Consider the following 21457-nt stretch of genomic DNA (forward strand, 5'->3'; position numbering starts at 1 on the left):
ATCTTATTGCACAACCTGTTATCGGCTGTAATGTAAACCCATAAACACCCTCCACAGACAAATTTGTATACATCATGACAATATACAGAATTTGCATAAAACTGTTACATAAAGCAGTTTCCTTCTTTGATAAAAGGCAGCGGAGAGGCGGAAGCTCCTCCTGGCATTCCCAGGCAATCCAAGTTGACGCTTACTTTAAGTTGTAAATAACTGCTTGTCGTCCTCCTCCTCCCTCTTCCATGCCTTTGCCGGGTAACTCTGCAAATATATTGTGTGCTTTTTGATATTTTCTGCTTGTCTGAGCTGCTTTCAGCGCTTCTAAAAATAGGACAAATATCTCTACAGTGGTTAGAGCAAGGTAGTGGCAGGACAGAACATGTCAGCTGTGTGACAGCAGTGGTGGGACTTGACCACATTCCTAGAAATGTATATGAAACACTTTATTTACTAATGTTACACATTGTTTTGTATCTCTGAGGCAATGTTCAGTTATCAGTTTATAAAATGTACCTGTGCGGTCTAACATAATCTACTACTACAGCCCTGGAATAAATCTGACCTTTCTGAGGCTTTTAATGTTCAGCTGACGCTGTGTCAGACAGGTGTCAACTCATTTCTATGGTAATTTGCTGCAGTCGTAATGGTATTTGTATTGTATTGTCTTTAATAGTCTGACCTCATAAAAGCTGCAGGGCTTTTACGTTAATATTAATAAAGCGGTATGTTTTTAAAGCTGCATTAATTGATTTTTTTTTTTTTAATTGTCCGCTTTGGTGAAGTGGAACAAGCTGAAAACACAACATCTGATATATCATCACCTTATAAAGTATTTATAGTGAACATGTTAGGAAACAGATGCCCATGTACACATCCAGCAGACATTGACAAATTTATCACTTGACGTCGTGTTTTTGGCCACCTGATGAGTCCAATATTCAGTCTCCTTTTAGCTCTGCTTTGATTTAAAGCATCTCTTGAGAAAAACATCAGACTCTTTAGCTGCTAAATGCTCATTTTAAACATTGCTACACATGCAAAGCATATATGCTGCATTGCCTTATGAAACTACCCAACAGTATAGCTTCTAAATGTTCCACTATGTTCACCAGCGATATTTCGTCAGCTTGAAAGATTCTAAAACGCTCCGTAGATCTGAGAGGAACTGCAGAGTTTATGATGATTCTCAGTGAATCTGTCACTACGAGTGACACCTTTCACATCACAGAATAGTCATTTGATCCAATGTTAATATTATATACTGTAGATATAATATAGATATTAATTAGGGCAGGTTTAAAGTTATAAACTTATTATTGGCTGCCACTCTCCATCGTAACAATATCGCAATAACAACAGACTTGCAGATGGTAACAACAGTTGATAAAGACTGCAAGATTCATTAAGAAGGTGTTAGACAGAACCAACAACATCAACAACTCTTTATCAGGAGTGGGTCTAAAAATATAAACATGAGCAAATTAGTTTGCCAGATAACCTTTTATGTAGCAGAGTGTTTTTCAAGAGAAACCTTGACTGGATGAATAGGGTTCATGAGTCATCCTCTGTGGAGTCTTGTAATTGTCCTTAAGATATCTTTCTCTTCACCAAAGTGTTGGATGGAAGGATGAATTGACAGATTGAACCTTGGAAGGACATCACTTATGATTAAGCCTTGCCGCTAGCAAGGCAAGAATTAATTAATCAACACAATCCTGCTCTTTCTTGTTACTTTTTGAGACGAAGGAATTTCAAGTTCTTCTTTAAAACATAGCCACCTGGGTGGATTAACACTAATAATGCTGTTTTGAATGGATGCAGAGAGTGTGACGTAATTGAAAGGCCGAGAGTGAGGAGGAAGGTTGAATCATATAGGGAGGAGGGGTGTGAAGCTGCGGCGATGGATGGAGGAAACGAGTGCGTCTGGATTCTGGTGTGTTACGGCTACAGAGATATCACTGTCTGTACTGCCCTGTCTCTATGTTCTGTCCTCTCTTTGCCCTGAACCTTTTCAGGCTCTTGTCCCTCCTTTTCCTGACTCATAGTTTTGATTTACCTCCCCTCACCCCACACACACACACACACACACACACTGCATGTCATGAATATTCATCTGCTTGTTTGCCTAAATCCTATTCTCTCACTGTTTGCTCTGTTACTCTTAAGACAGAGCTTGAGGAAGGCCCGGTATATATGTGTGTGTGTGTGTGTTTCCAGTGAGCTCCATGCATCTCTGAGGATAAGTGGATCTGACAGCATCAGCCGAAAAAGAACTGTTGTCCTCAGACCAAGAATCTCCCGGCTCTGCTAGTGTGTATATGAGTGCATGCATGTTGGTGTGTGTGTTTGTATTTCAGTATTCATGTGTGTGTGTGAGTGTGGCTGGATACGCTGTCTCAAAAATCAGTGAAGCAGTGTGTTTCTTCAACCAGTGTGCTTCCTCTTTCTGAACGCCCTTTCCCATGACGTCTCAGTGTGTGTGTGCCACATGTGTGTGTAACATGTGTGCTCATGTGTGCACTTCTATGACCTAAAACAGATCCTATTAGCCATAATATTCCTCTGTGGGTAGCCAGTCAAGGCCCCATGGTGCAGCTCCAAGCTGGGCCCCAGGACTGACAGCAGACCAGCAGCCACCTGACTTAGCTGGGCAGGAGGAGGCCTCTTGGCGCAGCTCTTCCCCCAGGCCCAGGCTGTGCTTTCTGACCATCCAGTGAGTCATAAACCATTAGCTTATATGCTAACAGGCCCCCATCCTCCACCACTGATTCCATAACACAGGAGAACCTTTTATATAGAATTATTTTACATTACATATGGCACTGATCTGATTGGCTTTATTTTCTTCTGCAACCTTAAAATTAAAGTACTATGTGTTTTTTTTTGTCATTTGAATTAACACAATAGGAGAATAATAATAAAAAAAAGTAGAAAAACATAATTTTCAGTCAGTAGTAGAGGTAGTATTAGAGTTATACAAATGGACTTGTTCCTGCTGCACCAATACACATGGTCATACATTATCACTCTCACACAAGTATTCACACACACGATATGTATACACACAAACACCACCTGGTGTCATTTGTTGTGTCTGGCTGTGTTTGTGCTCTGTCCTTGTTTACGATGGGCACTGTGAACCTCACTCAGCTACTTTTCCTCATTGTTCCCATTGTCAGCATGAATGGTGACATTTCTGCAGTTGCAGGTGTTGGTGTGTGACATAACTGATGCTGCATTGGAGCGTTATGGTGAAGCATTGTATCTTTCTCATAGAGTAGCACCGCTGTGCAATATCAGTCACTTGCTCATGTACGCACATTGATTGGTTATACAAAGGGTCAGATTAGCAGATGTGAGCCACAGCAGGGCAGCACTCCTGGTCAGACTGGGAAAGGATTTTGGTGAAGTGATATTTTTTAGATAAATGTATTTGGGACATACTGAGCTCATGAGTGGATACATAATACTAACAGCATGTCAGTTTTTAGGGAATTTTTTCTCACTGTTTTGATGTTAGCTGTTACTTTTTGAATGTCTGTTCTCCATTAAGAACAGTCAGAATAAAGAATTGTATGTAGTATTCAAGGCTGAAGGATTATAACAAGACCAAGAGTCTACAGCCATGCTAGTGAGGCTGCAGTATGTCAGTATGTTAACATGCTAATGTTTAGCAATCAGAATCAGGTTTATTGCCTGATAAGTAGGTTTTCACATACAAGGAAAGAATACCAGCAGGTAGGACAAAATACATGTACAAGTAATCATAAATGATATAATTTACAATAAAAATATGTAATACACACACACACACACACACATATATATATATATATATGATATCTTAGTTTAGAATGCTAATGCTAATGCTAATGCTAATTAGCACTAAACACAAAATACAGTATTGTACAGATATAAAATTTGACTTTATGACACTAGATGCAAAGTCAGAGGATCACCAGAGTCATTACAATTCATCCTTTTGGGAACATGAATGATTATACAAAATTTAATGGCAATCTTTCCAATATTTATCAAGATATTTCACTCTGGACCATAGAGATGGACCGACAGACCAACCTATCAACATCCTTAGAGAATATTTCAGGATATTTTTTATCCTTTGTCAAATTTCTTGTGTTGCTATTTTACATGAAAACATAGCAAAACAACTGAGATTCTCAAATCCTTTATAGCACATAAATTACTATTTTGTTATCGTGTAGATTGAGAAATAGAAAATGCACTTTCAGAACAAAGTGTGTATTTGCTTCGATCGTTGAACACACAGCACAATTTAATTTGATAGATAAAAATGATTTACTTTCTGATTTATTTTTATTTTTGTGTTTTCACAACTTATGCAGAGGTCTGTGTGCAGTAGACTGTACAAGAGCCGCTGGGTGACGTTTGTGTGGGATGAACCACGGCTTTATTGTCCAAGTCACCTGTGGAGCAGGAAAATGTCTGCCTGCCGCTGTAAATCAGGCCATACGGATACGAAGCAGCAGCAGTGGTGATCGTCAGGGGAGCCACAAGGCAGCTTATTGGTTTTCTCGCTGATATGCTCGCATGTGGGCATTTATGTGTGTCTCATGAGTGTGTATGTGCGTGTTGGAGTGTGTAGCTTCCAGCTTCATGTGAGAATTGGACTCATTCAGGCTGATAAAGCATCATATCTAAAATCATGAGAACACTGGGTCTATATTTATCGAGGCTTGTGTAGAAAAAGGAGGAAGGTGGGGGGGCACCTTCAAGTGAGGAGGCAGGTGGTGAATAAGGGCCGAGGCTTTCAGACACACTTTCTGCCTCTTCTGTTCTTTAGTATGAGCCCCATTCAGTTGGAGGTCATAAAAAAGAAGTGCTAATGAAATATATAAATCAAGATTTAACAGAGATTCCCTCAGGAGGGGAGTGCTACAGGAAACAAAGAAATGGAAAAAATTAAAAGAGATTATCTCAATGTCAAATCGAACCTCATCAGCGATTAAGTCAGTGAGAATAATGTTATTATTACTGGCAGGAATGACGGCCAAAACTATGAAAAAAGACCAAAGTTGTCATAAATTATTCCTTAAAGTTATAATCCTTAACATTTTCATGAAATCAAACCCAGTTTTTGTTGCTAGTTATTCTCTTTATTTCTCAACGATACCCATTCAATGTATTTACATCCTGTAATTACCTCTGTATTTAGTAGTTTTCATCGTTAGTGGTGAAGTCTGCCATTCCTGTGTTCAAGTAGCCTTCACATGCACAAAGGATTTTAAGGAAATGAGGCATGCATGTAATCCAGCAGCTACAGTTTCTAATTGTATTTTACTGACATCAGTCTCAATTTTTGTTACTGCTAAAGCAAACTCAACATTTCCTACTGCTGCCAGATCACATTAACAGCATTTAACTGATGAAACACATGGCTTTTTATTATGAAGCCGTCACAGGAACCCCACGGTTAGAGCTGACAGAAAAAAGAGTGAGTTCACAAACCAGCACATACATTGAAAATATCTCTATTATACAGTAATGCACCACTTAGCACATGCAGTAAAATCAATTCGTGCTAGAGTTTTCTCTTTTAATTAAGCTTTAAAAGTGGAGGTTTGTGCCGGAGGTTTCACTATTTAATATGATTTTTTCCTCAGGTGGAAGGATCCAAGTTGAGATATTAATTTGTGTGAAGTCTCTGTATGAGTGTCTCTAAGGGATACCAGCTCTTGGCGCTGTACATAATAGCCTGTTTTTCACACTTTGTCAATATTTGGCAGCATTCTGTCTATCAAATTCTCCTCCACTGAAATGTGGTCTTAGTTTGACTGCTTGGTTAATTTACAAAGGACTGCAGAGATTATAAAAATGCTGCCACATTCAACATCTCCTCAACTCCATCAATGTTGGTCTTCTATCCATTTGTTTTCTCTCTCTTCTCTCTCATTAATTGTTACTTAGTGTGTTGTAGATTTCTGAGTATCGTTGGTTAGGGTTTGAGCATTTTGAATGGTCCTTAAAGGAAAATTTTATTTTAGCTTGGGTTTTGCAAGTAGTCATACAATCAGAGAGGTTGTTAACAAACCCTCAGGTTAGTGAAAGTTATTTATAAGTAACAGTTACTTTGAGAAAGAGAGAAAAAAAAGCTTCCTGGGGGTTTGTTGGATAGACACAGAACTAAAACTCAAACTAAACTGCAAGAGAAACTGAAGGCAAACAATAAAATGTGTACCCAAGTTCTTTATTTCAGACATACCATAGGTGAGGGAAGTAAACAGTTGTGGAACAGACAACAACAGAAGAAGAAATTTCCTGTCACGTTTATGTGAACGGGAGATTTTAGATTTGAGAGTGTATACAATGACAGAGACTGCAGGGCACTACTGGGGCTTGCAAAGGCATCCAGTGCACTTTGTAGTTTTTTGGTTTGCTCCGCTGTGTGCATTGTGATCCCTGCACTGTTTGTGCCAGCGTGTTATATAACCATTTCTTCGAGACATTGTGTTTGTTGTAGTCGCTCTTGTTGTAATGTGATGACACATCTGCGTGACCAATCACGATCCTTATTTAGTATCACCTCCTGAGCTGCGCCAGCATTTAGTTCCAGGAACCTGAAGTGGAAACTAAAGTAGAACCTGTGACGAAAGGCCTTTTTCACAGCAGACATTTTGATTCGTCACAGTAGGAAAAGCACAGGTGTCACTAATAACATTAACGATGGCTCCGCTCTATTCAAGTGTCCCAGTAAGCCATGACATTGTGACAGTGAGCCAGCACACACAATACCAGGACCCTGAATCATTTAACAGAGCCAGAGACAGTAATGTATTTGTTTTGGGCTTGTTTTGGAATGACATTTACAATAGAACTAAGCAATCTGTAATGATTAGACTTAAAGATATTGTAACCAAATTTAAATGTAATTTTAAAGCCTTATGTTTCATTGTTAATATTTTGATTGTAATTGCTAAATTTCATATTCATAAGACACGATTTTTAGCGTCTTTCTAAAACTTAAATAGCGTTTTGTCCATGGATACTTTGGACATGGACGTTTTATGATTTAGTGAGTCATGGGAACAAGTGCCTTAAAATGTTCTCATTTTCTCATATTATTTTATTTATTTATTTTATTTATGCATTGGTTTTGATAATTTTATAATAATATCGTAATTCAGCTTTTTTGTTCTTTATGTACATGTTTTATTTACTTATTCCATATGTTTGTTGTTATTTATTATTATTGTTTTTGTTTTCAACATCCAATACTCTGCTGTGTTAGCTGTCTGTGCTTGTTAGCTTAAAACGGTCAATAAAGCAATTTAAGAAAGAAACAAGCAAACAACACAAAAGGAGCCTTCAAGGACTCTGAAGCTGATTCAGCCATTATTGATTTCATTAGTTGCACCTGTGCGTTTCCTACTGTGACATGTTTCACTTGGCTAGAAAATGTAATTTTTATGCTGTTAGATTGTCCATTTAATCCTAAACTTCACATGTAATGCATCTTACCTCATTTTACCTGCCGCACTTCAACAGTTTTTCCTCCACAAGCACAAGAAAAGTCTTAGCAGGAAGTCTGGCCAGTTTGACTGGCTGTTATCCACTTACTCCCAATAACTTTTACCCTCTCTCTCTCTCTCTCTGTCTGTCTCTCTCTCTCTCTCCCTCCCCTCCTCTCTCCTCCCCCCTAGGCTCATGTTTTATGGATGCTAAGTGGTAAAGGATTTACAAGGAGTTTAGTTCACTCATCCCTTGGTGCTTGCACTTAAAATATTCACAGTTTGGAGCGTTTTGTGCCTCTTGGCGATCCCTCTGAGGATATCTGCTGCATTATGAGCTGTTATAGTTGTTGTTTTTTGATGTTTTTTGACTTAGAAATCTGATGTGTTTTACCCCCCTCTTTTAATAAAAGTATAACTTATACTATATATATAGAGGGCCATGGGCCAACAGCAGTGCTGGTGGTTGCTGTATGGCTGACTTATGGTCATAGCCGTATTTTACCCATCTGTCATATGCTTTCTCCCACAGGCACAACAGCATAAGAAGCAGGAGTCCACCGGCTGCAGCATGCACTTAGTGTAATTGTGTAGCCCCAGTTCAATTTCTGTGTGATTTTATGTGTGTCACCAGTATATATTAACATTTTGCTGATATCTTGGGCCAGTAGCTCCTGATATGATGGATATGATGCTGAATAGATTCCACACAGACACCACATAAATATGCTTTGCTGTTTGTTTTCTTGCTATTGTTTTTATTCAGGCTTATGTTTCATCTGAATATTGTGTTTGAAGGTTTGTCCTTCCCGATAGGACCAAAAAAAAAAATGTTTTCATGAGATAATGAGGTGATTTGAAGAGAGTTTTAAGGCTCATACCTGGTTTCAGCCACCCTCCTCTGTGTACGTGTGCATGCATACACACAAGACTACCTCTAATTCTCTTAGCATTCAACCTCAGGCTGCCTGATTTTGTGGCAGGGTGGAGGGAAATAGCAGGGGAGAGGGGAGGTGGTGAGGAGGAGGAGAAGTGTGTAAATGATGTGCAAAGCAGAGCTTCATCTCCCCTCCCGCCCTGCACCATCACTCTTTAACCCAGGGCATGGTGGGAGACAAAGTCAAGCAGACAGTATACGGTGCTGCTGCACAGTGAACGGGTGTGTGTTCATGTGTGTGTACGTGTGTGTGTGTGTGTTTGTGTGCAGTGAGACGTGGTCTGTCTTTGGCATTCATGCATTATGTGGAAATGTGCAGCAATGATGTCCGGTGGGACTCAATGTCTCTCTCTCTCTCTGTGTGTGTGTGTGTGTGTGTGTGTGTGTGTGTGTGATGCCAAAGGAAAAGTCATGTGCACAAACGCGTACATGCGTGCACTTGAATGCACACAAGCACACGGCACAAACGCCTTATTCAATCTGAAATACGCAAATGAAAGGAAGCGGCAGAATGCTCTTATAGTAGGTGTCGTGTTGAACTGAATGGCGGCAGGGATACAGATGTGAGGTGTGTGTATCATATGTATCATAGGAATCATATAGTTATTTTCACATACAGCACATCCGTTCTGCTGCTGTCCGTTACCTGCTGGTGTAAATTCATATCAAAATGATTCAGTGTCTAGTCATCATTGAAACTGTTCCAGCTGTTGTTCTGTCTTCGTTTTCACAAAGAAGGTTATGTTTTCTGTTGTATAGGTTGTTTCCTTTGTTTGGTGTAAGTAAGATATTTGGGGAAAAGTCATGCAACAGATCAACAAATGAGATCAGATTTTGTTGCAGATCCAGGATTTTTTCATTATTTCATTTGATATGGAACATTTTTTCTATTTTCTTATTGACTGCTTGTGTTTTCTATTTCTTATTTTCCATCTAAAATAGCAAATTTGGTGGATTGTGCAGCACTAGCTGGGGTCCATGGTTCCAGTGCTTTCTTGTAAAGTTTTAAACCAGTGATGGCCCCCAGACTGTAGATCATGGTGGTGTAGTGTTGGTCAAATCAGCCATAGCAGGAACATGCAGACATTTGTACAGACATACGGTCAAGCATGAAATTTTTACCTGATGATAAAATATTTGTCAAGATATTTCAGTCTAAAATAAAGTGGTTGTTTCTGTTATTTTTATACTGTTATGATGTCAAATGTTAAATATGGTCAAAGTTCCAAAGCTTGAGGTGAACGTACAGTATCAGTCCTTCCCATTCCCTTGAATGAGAAAGTGTGTCCATGAGTGGTACTGGTTTGACTGGTACTGTATGTAAAAATGCCCCCCTGCAGGTCAGAAGCCAGGGCTTTAGTCAGATTGTTCATGCATGCCCACAAACTGCCGTCCGCTCCATAGTCTTTGTCGCTAAAGTTGTTCCATGGGTTGTTCACGTTGACTCGCGTATTTCGGATCAGATTATATAAGATATTCCAGTAGAGCCCCAGGAGATGTGTATGATACATCCCCTTTTAAATCATCATGTGCTGTGTGTTCTTGTAATCAGGTGAATTTTAAAATTTTTAAACACCACAAGCTTAAAGGTTGTTAAAATTGTCAGTTTTCTGTAGGTTAATTACTATAATTGCCATATTGGAAGTGTTAATATGAGATAGTTTTACTGTTGTGGGTCAGCTGACAGTGAGAACCTGTTTGACTACTAAATGAATGAAACATGAGCCTCAATGAAGCCACTTTATTGTGTCTGACAGTAGTTGTGTCAATAGAGGTGTTGGATCTAGAGAGGGAATTGAGTGACTGCGTGCTACAGTGATCCAGTTCAAAATGGCTGCCTGCCCAGCGTGAGCGTTGTGTACGGTCGGTAAAATAGTGATGGTTTCTTTTCATTGGGACAGCTCAGACAAGAGGCCTGTATTGATTTTTACCTCGTTGAAACTATTACGGACACAAAGGGGCTACATTCTCTTCTTTTCATCCTTTTTCATAAAAGGCCTCCACTCATGTTGCTTGTCTCTTTGTGAGCTGGTGAAATTGTCTTTTTATAGTCACACTTCAAGAGCTGATGATGATAGAAAATACAATCTTAAATGGCTTGTTACAATAATCACAGTCACCAGATCTCACTGAGGAGGTTTCCACAACACAATAAACTGATGTCATAGGAAAATCTTCCTTTGTGAAAATCTGAAAAAATACACGTTTCATCCTTTTGAAACATTGATATTTTAAGGACTTATTGTAAGGACTACACATAACTTTAAAATGTCAACTTTGCAGTTTCTAAAGGTTTTCTATTAACAAAATTAAAGAGCCATTCATGTTCCTTCATTACCATAAACACAGCCTCTAATCCCACATATACTGTTCTGCTGCCGGAAATACTGACTACAACACCAAATGCACTGTTTACTCCTGTTGGAGTCATGTTTACTAGAGTTCCCAGCTGTTTCAAATTACTGAGCTTTTTTTTTTATTTCAAAATGAAACTTCATATTAGATTCAAGAGACGCACAGATGAAGAGAAGAAGAGATGCACATTCTTGCTCGGTTCACTCAGTCAGGTTTAAAAAAAGGAAACAAATTTACAATAAGTTCAATTAAAAAAAAAAGAGTAGTAAAGTCTGATAGAAGTTACAATATTTACAACGATTATTTACAGTACTTGCAATGAAGCACTGGATATTGCACATTACAAAAAAACAACAGTAACAACAAAAGAAACAGATGTTGTACCACAAGGCAGCAGCCTTCAGAAGTATTGTATGTTTTGCATTTGTATGTTTTTAGATTTGGAGATGAATTAGAATCACCTGACCCTTTTTCCCCCTGAATGAATCAATGATTGGTTTCATTGTGGACACGTATTTAACCACTTTCCTTTTGCCAATTCTTAAAACCATCTACTTTATACTTATGGTTGTGTAAACATGTTTTTCATCAGTCTGGTACAGCAGCCTGGACAGTCACCCAAGCAAAAAACTGAAGTGTATAGTTAAAAAAGCATCCAAGATCATTGGTATCAGTCGAATCACTATATATCAAACGCGCTATCAAAAAGGCGAATAAAATAATCTTTTACCCCTCTCACCCTGCTCACCACCTGTTCCAACTGATGTCCCACAGGAGGCGCTATAGATCCCTGTCCACCAAAACATCCCGCTTCAAACACAGCTTCTTCCCCACTGCCATAGCGACCCTGAACACTTTACAATAAACTTTGCAATAATCCCTGTCAGACGCATCTGCACTTTATACTTTAAACTGTCATGTTAATATGTATACTGTCTGTAAATATTGTTGTGTAAATTTGTGTATATTGTCTGTTGTGCCAGTCCTGTGTTAAGCTGTTATCTGTTCTATGTCTGACAGTGTTATGAGCTTCCCTACATGCTGTACCGATAGCAAATTCCACCTACCTCGGTCGGGTGGTCATTAAACGACAAAAAAAAGAAAGAAAATGAAATCGAATCATAAATGCATACAGTTTTTCATACATGCAGCTGTTTTTGTTAATGGAACCATTAGCAGTAGCAAGGTATTGCACAATTTTATCTTGTAGATTTTATCATTGAGAAAGAAAGACAATAGATATATATAGATGTTGTCTCCTCTAAAAATGATGATTTTAATGATGTGACAGACACCAAACAAATGATTTTGTGCACTGCGGTTTGAAAGATTGATGGATTTTGAGTAGTTACAGTAGATGAAGCTGTAAATAAAGCAGGATAAACATACTCAGAACTGATATCCATCAAATTTAATTGATTTAAACAAGTTTGGATGTTTTGCTGACAAATGATTTGAGGTGCAAGGAATTTGCCATAACTCAAAATTCAGTGGATTTACTCCCCCGGCAGCTGGCGTCGGATGTTTTTGCTCTAAAACAAGTGGTTAATAATGGAAGTTTGTTCTGTGCAGTTGAGATCAATATATTGACGGGGCAGAGGTCAGGGGCAGTCATCATCAAACGGCCCTGTGCTGTGGGTGGGGCCTGACACCTGGGGGACCGAGGGAAAAGTGTGTCACTGGCACTAGACCACATCAAACCACGTCCACTGATTTACACAGAGCACTGATGACAAAGCAGTTTAGCTGCCCAAAGTCCTGCTGGTCAATATAACCAGATTTGAAAAGCTCATCTTACCTCAGCGTAGCTTAGCATTGCTTAGCTCAAGTTGATGGTTTGTTAAATTTCAGATGATCCAGACAGAAGACACGCCTCAGACAAATTCACTCACATGAGATTTATTTTTTGCTAGAATTGACGATGTGAGATGATTTCAGAGGGGCGTTATGTAAAACGACATGAGAGCTTCGGCTGCGTCGCTCTGTTAGTGTGTCACACGCAGAAAGTCTGGTCCATTGATCAGAGAGAGCTGCAGTGAGTGTGTGTGTGTTCTGACCTGTTTGTGCATTGGAGTGTGAGGCCAGCGGATGCTGTTTCAGGGTCACTGCTGGTGTGGGACTAAATGGACCAGTCCAGGAGGCCAGCCTGTCACTAGTGGACGCCCACTCGTTGTCAGTACTACTGCTGTCACATCACGAGTAGGTCGTACAGAGCAAACTCTGTTTGATACAGCTTGACTCTGATGGATTGTTACTATTGGCTTCTGTTGTCTCTTTGCACCGGAGCGATCCTGCTCTGTATTGTCTGTGGATTTGTTTTGTCTCAAAACACATGTGACAAATGTCACATTTCAGACTGAGTACAAGTCACTTTGACATTTTACATTTTTCTGGAATTTTATTCATATTTTTTTTCCCTTTTTATGAGGTAAAAACACATTGTTTTCTTTTCTGAAGGGTTGGATTCGTTTCAGGCTTGATTGCTTTTCCACTTAGCATCTAAAGTGTATTTAAACAGCCAGAGAGTTTTTGACTCAGTTTTTTAGTTTATATTTGAGCTTATTGAAATAGAGCAACTTGAATATAGATTTTGAATAGCAGGCACATGAATTTTCTATCTGAATTTGAGAAGCCTAAAATAAATAGATACTGGAAATGAAGTTATTCACATTATACAACAAGTGACTATTGACACATAAATTCAGAAATTTCAGATGGCAAATATTTCAGTGAAATAAATGTTTTCAGTAATTAAATTTCAGAATTTGGTATTCAATTTGGTATTTGCTGATATAATTCTAATTATTATGGCAATGATTTGTTTCCATACATAATGGTATAACTTAATAGTTAGATAAACTGTATAGTGAGTCAATATTTTAAAGAATAAAAAAAAGAAAATTTCCCAATTAGAAGGATTAAAGAGAGACCACACTGACCACAGGAAAGGCATCATGACATCATATGACAACACTGACTCACTTGCTCTCATTTTCATTCCCTGTATTTTTTTTAAAACAATCCTCCTTTTGCATGAGCTTGAAGCACATCTGACTTTCATGGAGGCGACAGTATCATCCTGTAACAGAAATGCAATTAGCATTTGCCTTTTTATTAATAACAACAATGTTTCCCTAAACGTAACCAAGCGTTTTAGTTGCCTAACCCTAACCACTGTATCAACATTCTTCTCTGACGGCTCAAACACGTTGCAGTTGGTGAAACTAAACATCCTATTGTTGCCTCTTTTGATGAGAAACCACAAAAAGCAAAATATCATTCTCATTGCTCAAGTTTGGGCTGTTTCTGATCAGATTCAAAAAAAAAAAAAAAAAAAAAGAACACAAAATAGAACAAAAATAAGTGTACAATTTTGTCTTGAGTGTGAAATTATGCACACTGATTTTTCAAAGAGTTTTGGTTTGGACCCATGGTGCAATGATTTTGATGCTTTTTATAAATATGGGAAGAAGTGGAGCTGCAAGTTCCACTTTTATAAAGTTCAGAGTGGTACTGAGTAGCCTCAGCTTGAAATTTACTGAATCTTACCTGATCATGAAAAAACGCTGCAACCATACTACAGAAACTCCACTAGAACCTGTATAGAAAACGTACAGACTGCAGGATAAGTATAGTACTGACATACAGTATATCTTGTCTCCTTTTTTGTCTTTGTCACTCAGAAAGATTCATGTTGTTAAATGAGAAGAAACTGTGCAGGCTGATGCCTCCTGCATGCAGACAATAAATCCTTTCTTCCTCTAGGTAAAAAAGAGCCCGAACAGTAAGTGCAGTGACTGACTGAATGGAAATCTAGAAGTGATCCTCATGCTTTTCATCTAGGAAAAATACTGAACAACCTCACTGGTGAGCAGGCATGCAGTAAGCTGTTAGCTATATGTGGCTTTGATGGATTCTTTTCTCTACGCTGAGGCAATCTATTTTAATGAAACCGATAACTCTCATCATTTGCCATTTGGCAGGTACTGTAGCTCAGATTTTTGGCTCCTTGTGTAGATGTAGGGACTGTACCATCCACTCTGCCAGAGCTTCTCTGGGCAGAATAATTTCATTGGCAGCTCCTGAATGTGTGGAAATGGTGACCTTGAAGGAATCCTTTGTTATGTCAGAGTTGGACTGAATATTCATAATGAACAACTTTATGGAATATTTCAGCATCAGAGGTGCCACTTTTGAAAAGCAGCCAATCTGACATCTGCTTCAGCATCTCAAAACATATACTTTAATGATTTTTTTTAGGTATTTACTCCACTTAAACTATAAATATAAAAAGCACCATGTCTTGTGTGCCAGAAAATACCAAATATAAGACTTTTTATGTAGCAGGTCTAACTCTGCATTGCTATATACAAGCACCAGTCAAAGGCTTGAACACACCTTCTCATTGAAGTGAATGGGAAGGTGTGTCCAAACTTTTGACTGGTACTGTAGCTGATAAGGACAACACTTCCTGGTACTGTCTTTTTGCACTTTATCACTATCATAACTTCCCTGCAACTCTAGAGAAACAAAGCATTCACAGGTAATTCTTGTATAAATGCTCAACCTGCCTGTTTAACTCCATGAACAGATTCACTGAATGCTCCGCACTAGTCGACAAGATCTCCGCAGAAATGACACATCAGCCCTGCCACACACATGTCTCGACAAAACTTCATCAACAAATTAATGCATGAAAAACAAATTAAAGATCCCTTCCTTACATGTTGTAAGATATACAAAAAATACTCTGCTTGGAATAATAATATGTGTCTAATAAGTACAGTTACCTCATTAAAAACCATTGTAAAATCCAAAATTTATGAAAATGCAAATATTGTTAATTTTAGAAGTTTAACTGCTGGACACAAGATGTCTCCTACTTCATTGTGAAGTCTATTCTCAGTGTTTGTGCACTGGATGCTTCAAGTTTCCACATCACACTTGTGTAAATTGCGTACTGGACTAGGATTAGCCTCCAAACTAGTTGTCAAAAATCATGCTCGTAGGTCCACCCCTTAAACTCAGATTTCCCTCCTTTAGCAAATGAATGTGAAAACAGCTTTCTAGTGTCAAACTCTGTACATACTTCATTCTGTACAGTGAAACCCAAACATCCAACTTAACAAACAAGAAGTAAACACATTTTTGATTGGCCTGTACATAGCAAACGGTAGGTTCAGGAGACTCTTTAGGGAGATCCATATTCTCCTCAGCTCTTGGGTCTAATGTAGTAGACTATACAATGACTGACATGGACCCCTCCACTACCAGTGCAATCACTGTCAGACAGCAATCCCCCCCTTTCAGACCACAACCAAATAAATGTGTTCTTCAAACTCTCAGGTCAAATGAGTGACACAAAAAGGGAACCCAGTGAGCTGTATAAACTGAATCCTACTTACAGATGGGTCCCAGACAGAGGAGACAAATTCAGCATGGCCTTGAACTCACCTGATCTGATGAATGACATATCAATATATGACCAGAATCAATACATCCCTACCAGAGATGGTTTAAACAAGGCCATTGATGATATCAATATATTTCATAAGGCAGTTATTAAAGCTGACCCTATGAAACAAAAACAGAAGCCTGTTAAAAGGCAAAATGCCAACAAAGGGTTTGATCAAGAATGCAAGACCATCAGGAAAGACCTGAGAAGAATAGCAAATGAAAAACATCTTCAACCAAACAACCCAGCCTTACGCGTTAGATAACAATGAAACTTTTAAACATGCAATTAGGAACAAAAGACACAATTATACCTACATGAAACTTGAAAATATTGAGAACGCAATTAATCAAAATCAATTCTGGGATATGCGGAACAACTTCAACACAAAGCAACTAAAAGCATTACCCATCCAAAAATGGTGACATCTGGGGAGCACATTTTGAAAATCTGTACAAAGACATACCAATAAATCTAATTAATTCAGATCAATGTATTATAAAACAAAAAACTTCAAACATTAGAAGAAACAATTAAAAGACAACCAAAAACTTGATTTCCCAATTACTTGGGAAAAATTGACTTGCTTGTGGTCCAGACAGCATTAGAAATGAAATGCTCAAATGCAGCAACCCAGAGATGCAGGGTGCAGTGTTGAAGTTGTTCAATATTGTATTAAAGCCAGTATGTTTTCCTTGGTGCACAAATCAGACCCTAGTAACTATATATCATTTGTAACAAGTGCCCAGCAGTATGGGCTTAATGTTTTAGTCTTTTTGAGTTAGAGGATAGTTAGGAGATGAGCTTTTTGGTTCTTACATTTCCTCTCCTCATGTCTACTCTTATACTTTGGTCTTTTGTTCAGCATTTTGGTCTGTGTATCAGCAGTGGTCTGGGTAGATTATTCTGTCGTACTCTAAATAAAAGAACACTAGATTTCCTTGACGAACACTCCATCTTGAGTAAGAATTAAATTGGCTTCCTCCCAAAACACCACACCGCCAACCATGTGTATACCCTTCACACTTTAATTAACAAACATGTACACCAAACAAAAAATGGTAAGATATTCACTTGTTTTATTGATTTCAAGTAAGCTTTCAACTCTGTGGTATAGGGGGTAAAATGTATGAGGTGGTTAAATCAATGTCTTTGGAAAGTAATTTGGAAAGCAGGTGTGCTGTTAAAATTCAAGACAAACAAATTGAATTCTTCACCCAGAGAAGAGGTGTTCAGAGTTGCAATTTAAGTCAGACTTTATTTAATTTCTATGAATGAACTTGCTGTTCAGTTGGATCAATGTGCTGTTCCTGGCCTCTCCCTCCTAGATAGAGAGGTGAAGTTTCTGTTTTATGTTGATGACCTTGTTCTACTGTCTCCTACTGAACAAGGACTACAGCAAGACATAGTAGAAAAGTAACATCAGAACTGGGCCCTGGCAGGAAATATGAATAAAACTAATGTCATGATTTTTTAAAAACACCCCAGTTGTGAGGAGAACAAATACCAGTTTACCATAAATAATCATATCATTGAACGTAGTATGAGGTATACCTACCTTGGTATAACCAAACAACATCAGGGAGTTTCAACATGGCAGTGAATACACTAAAACAAAAACCTTGAAGAGCTCTGAATGCAATTAAGAGAAAATTTTATAATTTCCAAATTCCAATTAGTGTCATCCTTCCCATTGTGTTGTACGGTAGTGAAGTCTGGGGTCCATTCAGTCATCATAGCTTATACCCGCTGGGACAAACATCCGACAGACTCTTTATATGCAGAATTCTGCAGATACATTTTACGCATGAAAAGAGATTATGAATTGGCAGAATATCTCTCCACTGTCAGAGATAGGAAGCAGAGACAGATCCTAAACCAGCACAGGCTCAGTGACCACAAATTGGCAATTGGAAAAGGACGACACAAAAAATCATTGCAACCAAAAGAAAACAGAATATGTGGTCACTGTTCAACAGGTGAGGCTGAGACAGAGATCCATAGAGACTGAGGACAATCTCCCAGGTTTCAAAGTTTAAACTGGATCGAAACAATTAGAGAGTTTAAGACATGCAGTTCCCTGCGGAGGAGAATGGGGGGAGAGCATCATTTCCAGTATGGCGTGTCATTGACGAAATGTAAGGGGTGTATGTATGTTAGTTGCTGTTCTCGCCACCGTTCAAGCAACTACCTTGCATTTAGAAATCCCCAGACTTCTGAAGGTGGAGCTTGTCTGGTATTGTGAGACTACACTTCTTCCTACAATGTAAAACATTCAATGAAATAAGGACTATTTACTTTAACAAGTTCAACACTGTAATTTCAGATTTCAAAGAGCTCAATGACATCTCAAAATTAAAAATACTCCCAAGAGAAGGAGACAGAGCATATCTTGCTGCCCGATATGTATCAACACATATATATATATATTGAGCAACAACTGGGACTGGGACTAAACTTAAGTTTCAAAACAGAAAAATGCTAATACATTCACTCAAGAACTGCTTGCTGTCACATATAGAGCCAAAACACTCAGAGTAAACAGCTAAAAAATGCACACCATCCTAGGGAAAAGTGAGCGGAAGTAAAGCTCGTTTGTAAAATAAAACAATCACTGTATTTCCCTTTAAAACGCAGAAAGTGTGGAAATTCTGCATGAAAACACATATATTCCCATAGAATAAAAGCCTCCGACTAATCCACACAGGATTTAAAAGAAATTTCTCATGTCCTGTCTATAATATAAGGCAACGATATACACACTGCTTCATTCAGAGAAGCGAAAAGCTTTTATAGTCTTGTTAAAAAATCGTGTTGTTGCAGAACTCGCATTTACTTACATGAAGATCTTGACTTTTTTTTTTTTTATTGTAAATGATGTCCTGTCCTCTGTCCTCCAGCATGTTTGCGCTGTAATTGTGACCATATTGTAAGTGTGCTTGAGATTAATTGCTACCAGTATTATGATAATCAGCTTAATTGTTATCGGTCAATTGGTCCTATTTACTTGACTCCATACAGGGGTGGCAGTATTATTTACCGGACAGATACATCCTGAAATTCAACTAATGTACAACATAAGGATGTGTCTTTACTAAATTATTAGATTATTAATGGTTGTAGAAGCAGTATTTGTGTTGTTTTTCCTGTATTATCAGTTCCAGTCTAAAATATGCATGAGTTGAGTCCTAATGGTATGAAAACAGGCAGTAATTAGACACAAACACAGCAGGGGGAGACAAAGTTTGAACAAGACTGTCAGGTTTTGATCTCAGACCAGCAGGTTTCCATACATGCATACTGATATGAGTTGTTATTCAAAGTGTTTTTTTCAACACAATAGCAACATAGCATCAGATAGGGTGTGGGTTGACATAAATAAATTCATGGAAGTGCGTGTGTGTGTGTGTGTGTGTGTGTGTGTGCTGTGTGTGCTGATGTCGTCCCATCCCTTGAGGGGACATCAGTGGGCTGTGTGGATTTTCCAACCTCTGGACTCCTTTCTTGGTTGAGTGGACACTCTCTCTACCACGACTCTACTGCTCCTGAGGGCCTTCATCCCTCAATATGGACACACACACACACACACACACACACACACACATATGCACACTTCAGTAGGTGTAAATCACTGTGTGGTGTTCCAGGAGCAGGTGTGGCAATGTGTGCAAATAATAGCAGTTTTAGGGCATTGTAAGCTTTGCACTAATTAGACTAATCCTTAAATCCAACTTAAATTAAATTGTTTCTACAGATTTTTTATGTAAATTACATGTCCTCTCTTTTAAAAAAAAACAGTATCCAAAATAGAAACATTTATAATTATATATTTTCTTTTGTTTTCATGACAGCGTCCCCTATCTGTACACTAACCAGTGATAATGCTGGTGTCTACATAGACAGAACAAGTCATTTGATTTTAAAGGAGACATAACATGCATATTTCCACGTCTATATGTATATTCTGGGGCTCTACTGGAATATCTTTGCATGATTTACATTTAAAAAAAATCTTTATTTGTCCTATACTGCCCCTTCATGCAGCCCCTTCAGTTCAGCCTCTGTTTGAAACAGGCTGTTTTAGCTCCTGTCTCTTTAAGGCCCTTCTCCCCCCTCCCCCCTGCATCATGGAGGCAACATAAACAAACAGTAGAAGTCAGATTTCACTTCTTTTTCTTCTTCTTAACTTGAAATGGAAACTTCTTGAATCCAAAGTACGAGTTTGGACAACTTGAACAACCCATGAAACAACTGTAGCAACAAAGGCTACATCAATGTGATGTCATCACATATGTTCATCTCAAGTTTTTTGGAACTTTGACCATATGTAACATAGACATCCAACATCATAACATCACAAAAAGCATGTTATGTCCCCTTTTAACATATTTGCATAAAGTTTTAACAGCAGAATTCTAACTAACAGCCAGACAGACTTTGAACCACATCGTTATCTACAAGCGTGGAGACATTTTTTCTTGCACCTTGACTTAAAACACCTGCAAATGTCAATATCAGTCAATATAGATACTACATGTTGTGATTATGTTTCTTCAATACTATTGCAACAAAATATTGACTTGTAAGCTTGCTTTTCAGTGCAGGGTTGTTTAGTTCTGCTGGCGCAGCTGTCAATCAAACACCAACCTTGCCCAATGAGAGGCTCGGAGGCTAAAGAAGCATTTCTGATGTATTTCCAATGACCAGTTTTTTCCTTTCTTAAAGTAAAATATTAAAAATCCCCTTGAGACATGTTTTTAAGATGCATAACAATGTTTTGAGTTGAATAATAATTTGTGTCTGACATGGTTTTCCCACCAAAAAAAAGTTAAATTTTCTTGAGTAAAAAGTCTTAAAATGATATATAGGCCTTCTCCCTCACTGAAAAATACAAAATCTATGAATATGCAAATATTTTTCATTTCAAAAGTTAATTCTCATGAGGCTTCGAGTTTTAAAGTTGCATATTGGACCACAAATGGCTTCCAAACTAGTTGTGATGTCAAAAATTGTAGGTACATTACTTGAAGTCAGATTTTTGATAAGCACAGATGAATCTGAAACGACCTTGTGGTGTCAAACTCTTCACACACACCATTCTGCACAATGAAGCTCAAACATGCAACTGAAGGAAAGGTAAGAAAAAACACATTTTTGAGTGGAGGAGGACTTTAAAAATGATTCTACAAACCACTTTATCATGGATTTTGACTGCAAAAAGGA

General features: G+C 38.3%; 1 protein-coding gene and 1 long non-coding RNA gene across 3 annotated transcripts in view; one reads left to right on the forward strand and one right to left on the reverse strand.

Annotated features, from left to right (window-relative positions):
* gria4b (glutamate receptor, ionotropic, AMPA 4b) overlaps positions 1-21457 on the forward strand; it is a 143035-nt gene that overhangs the window by 43909 nt on the left and 77669 nt on the right. The window lies entirely within an intron of this gene.
* LOC122995499 lies at positions 6211-7567 on the reverse strand. The gene is made up of 2 exons (XR_006406798.1): positions 7498-7567; positions 6211-6608 (listed from the first exon to the last, which is right to left on the reverse strand). It is a non-coding gene; the product is annotated as an uncharacterized LOC122995499 (long non-coding RNA).

The sequence above is a fragment of the Thunnus albacares genome, chromosome 13, assembly GCF_914725855.1.
Source record: "Thunnus albacares chromosome 13, fThuAlb1.1, whole genome shotgun sequence".
Lineage (NCBI taxonomy): Eukaryota > Metazoa > Chordata > Actinopteri > Scombriformes > Scombridae > Thunnus > Thunnus albacares.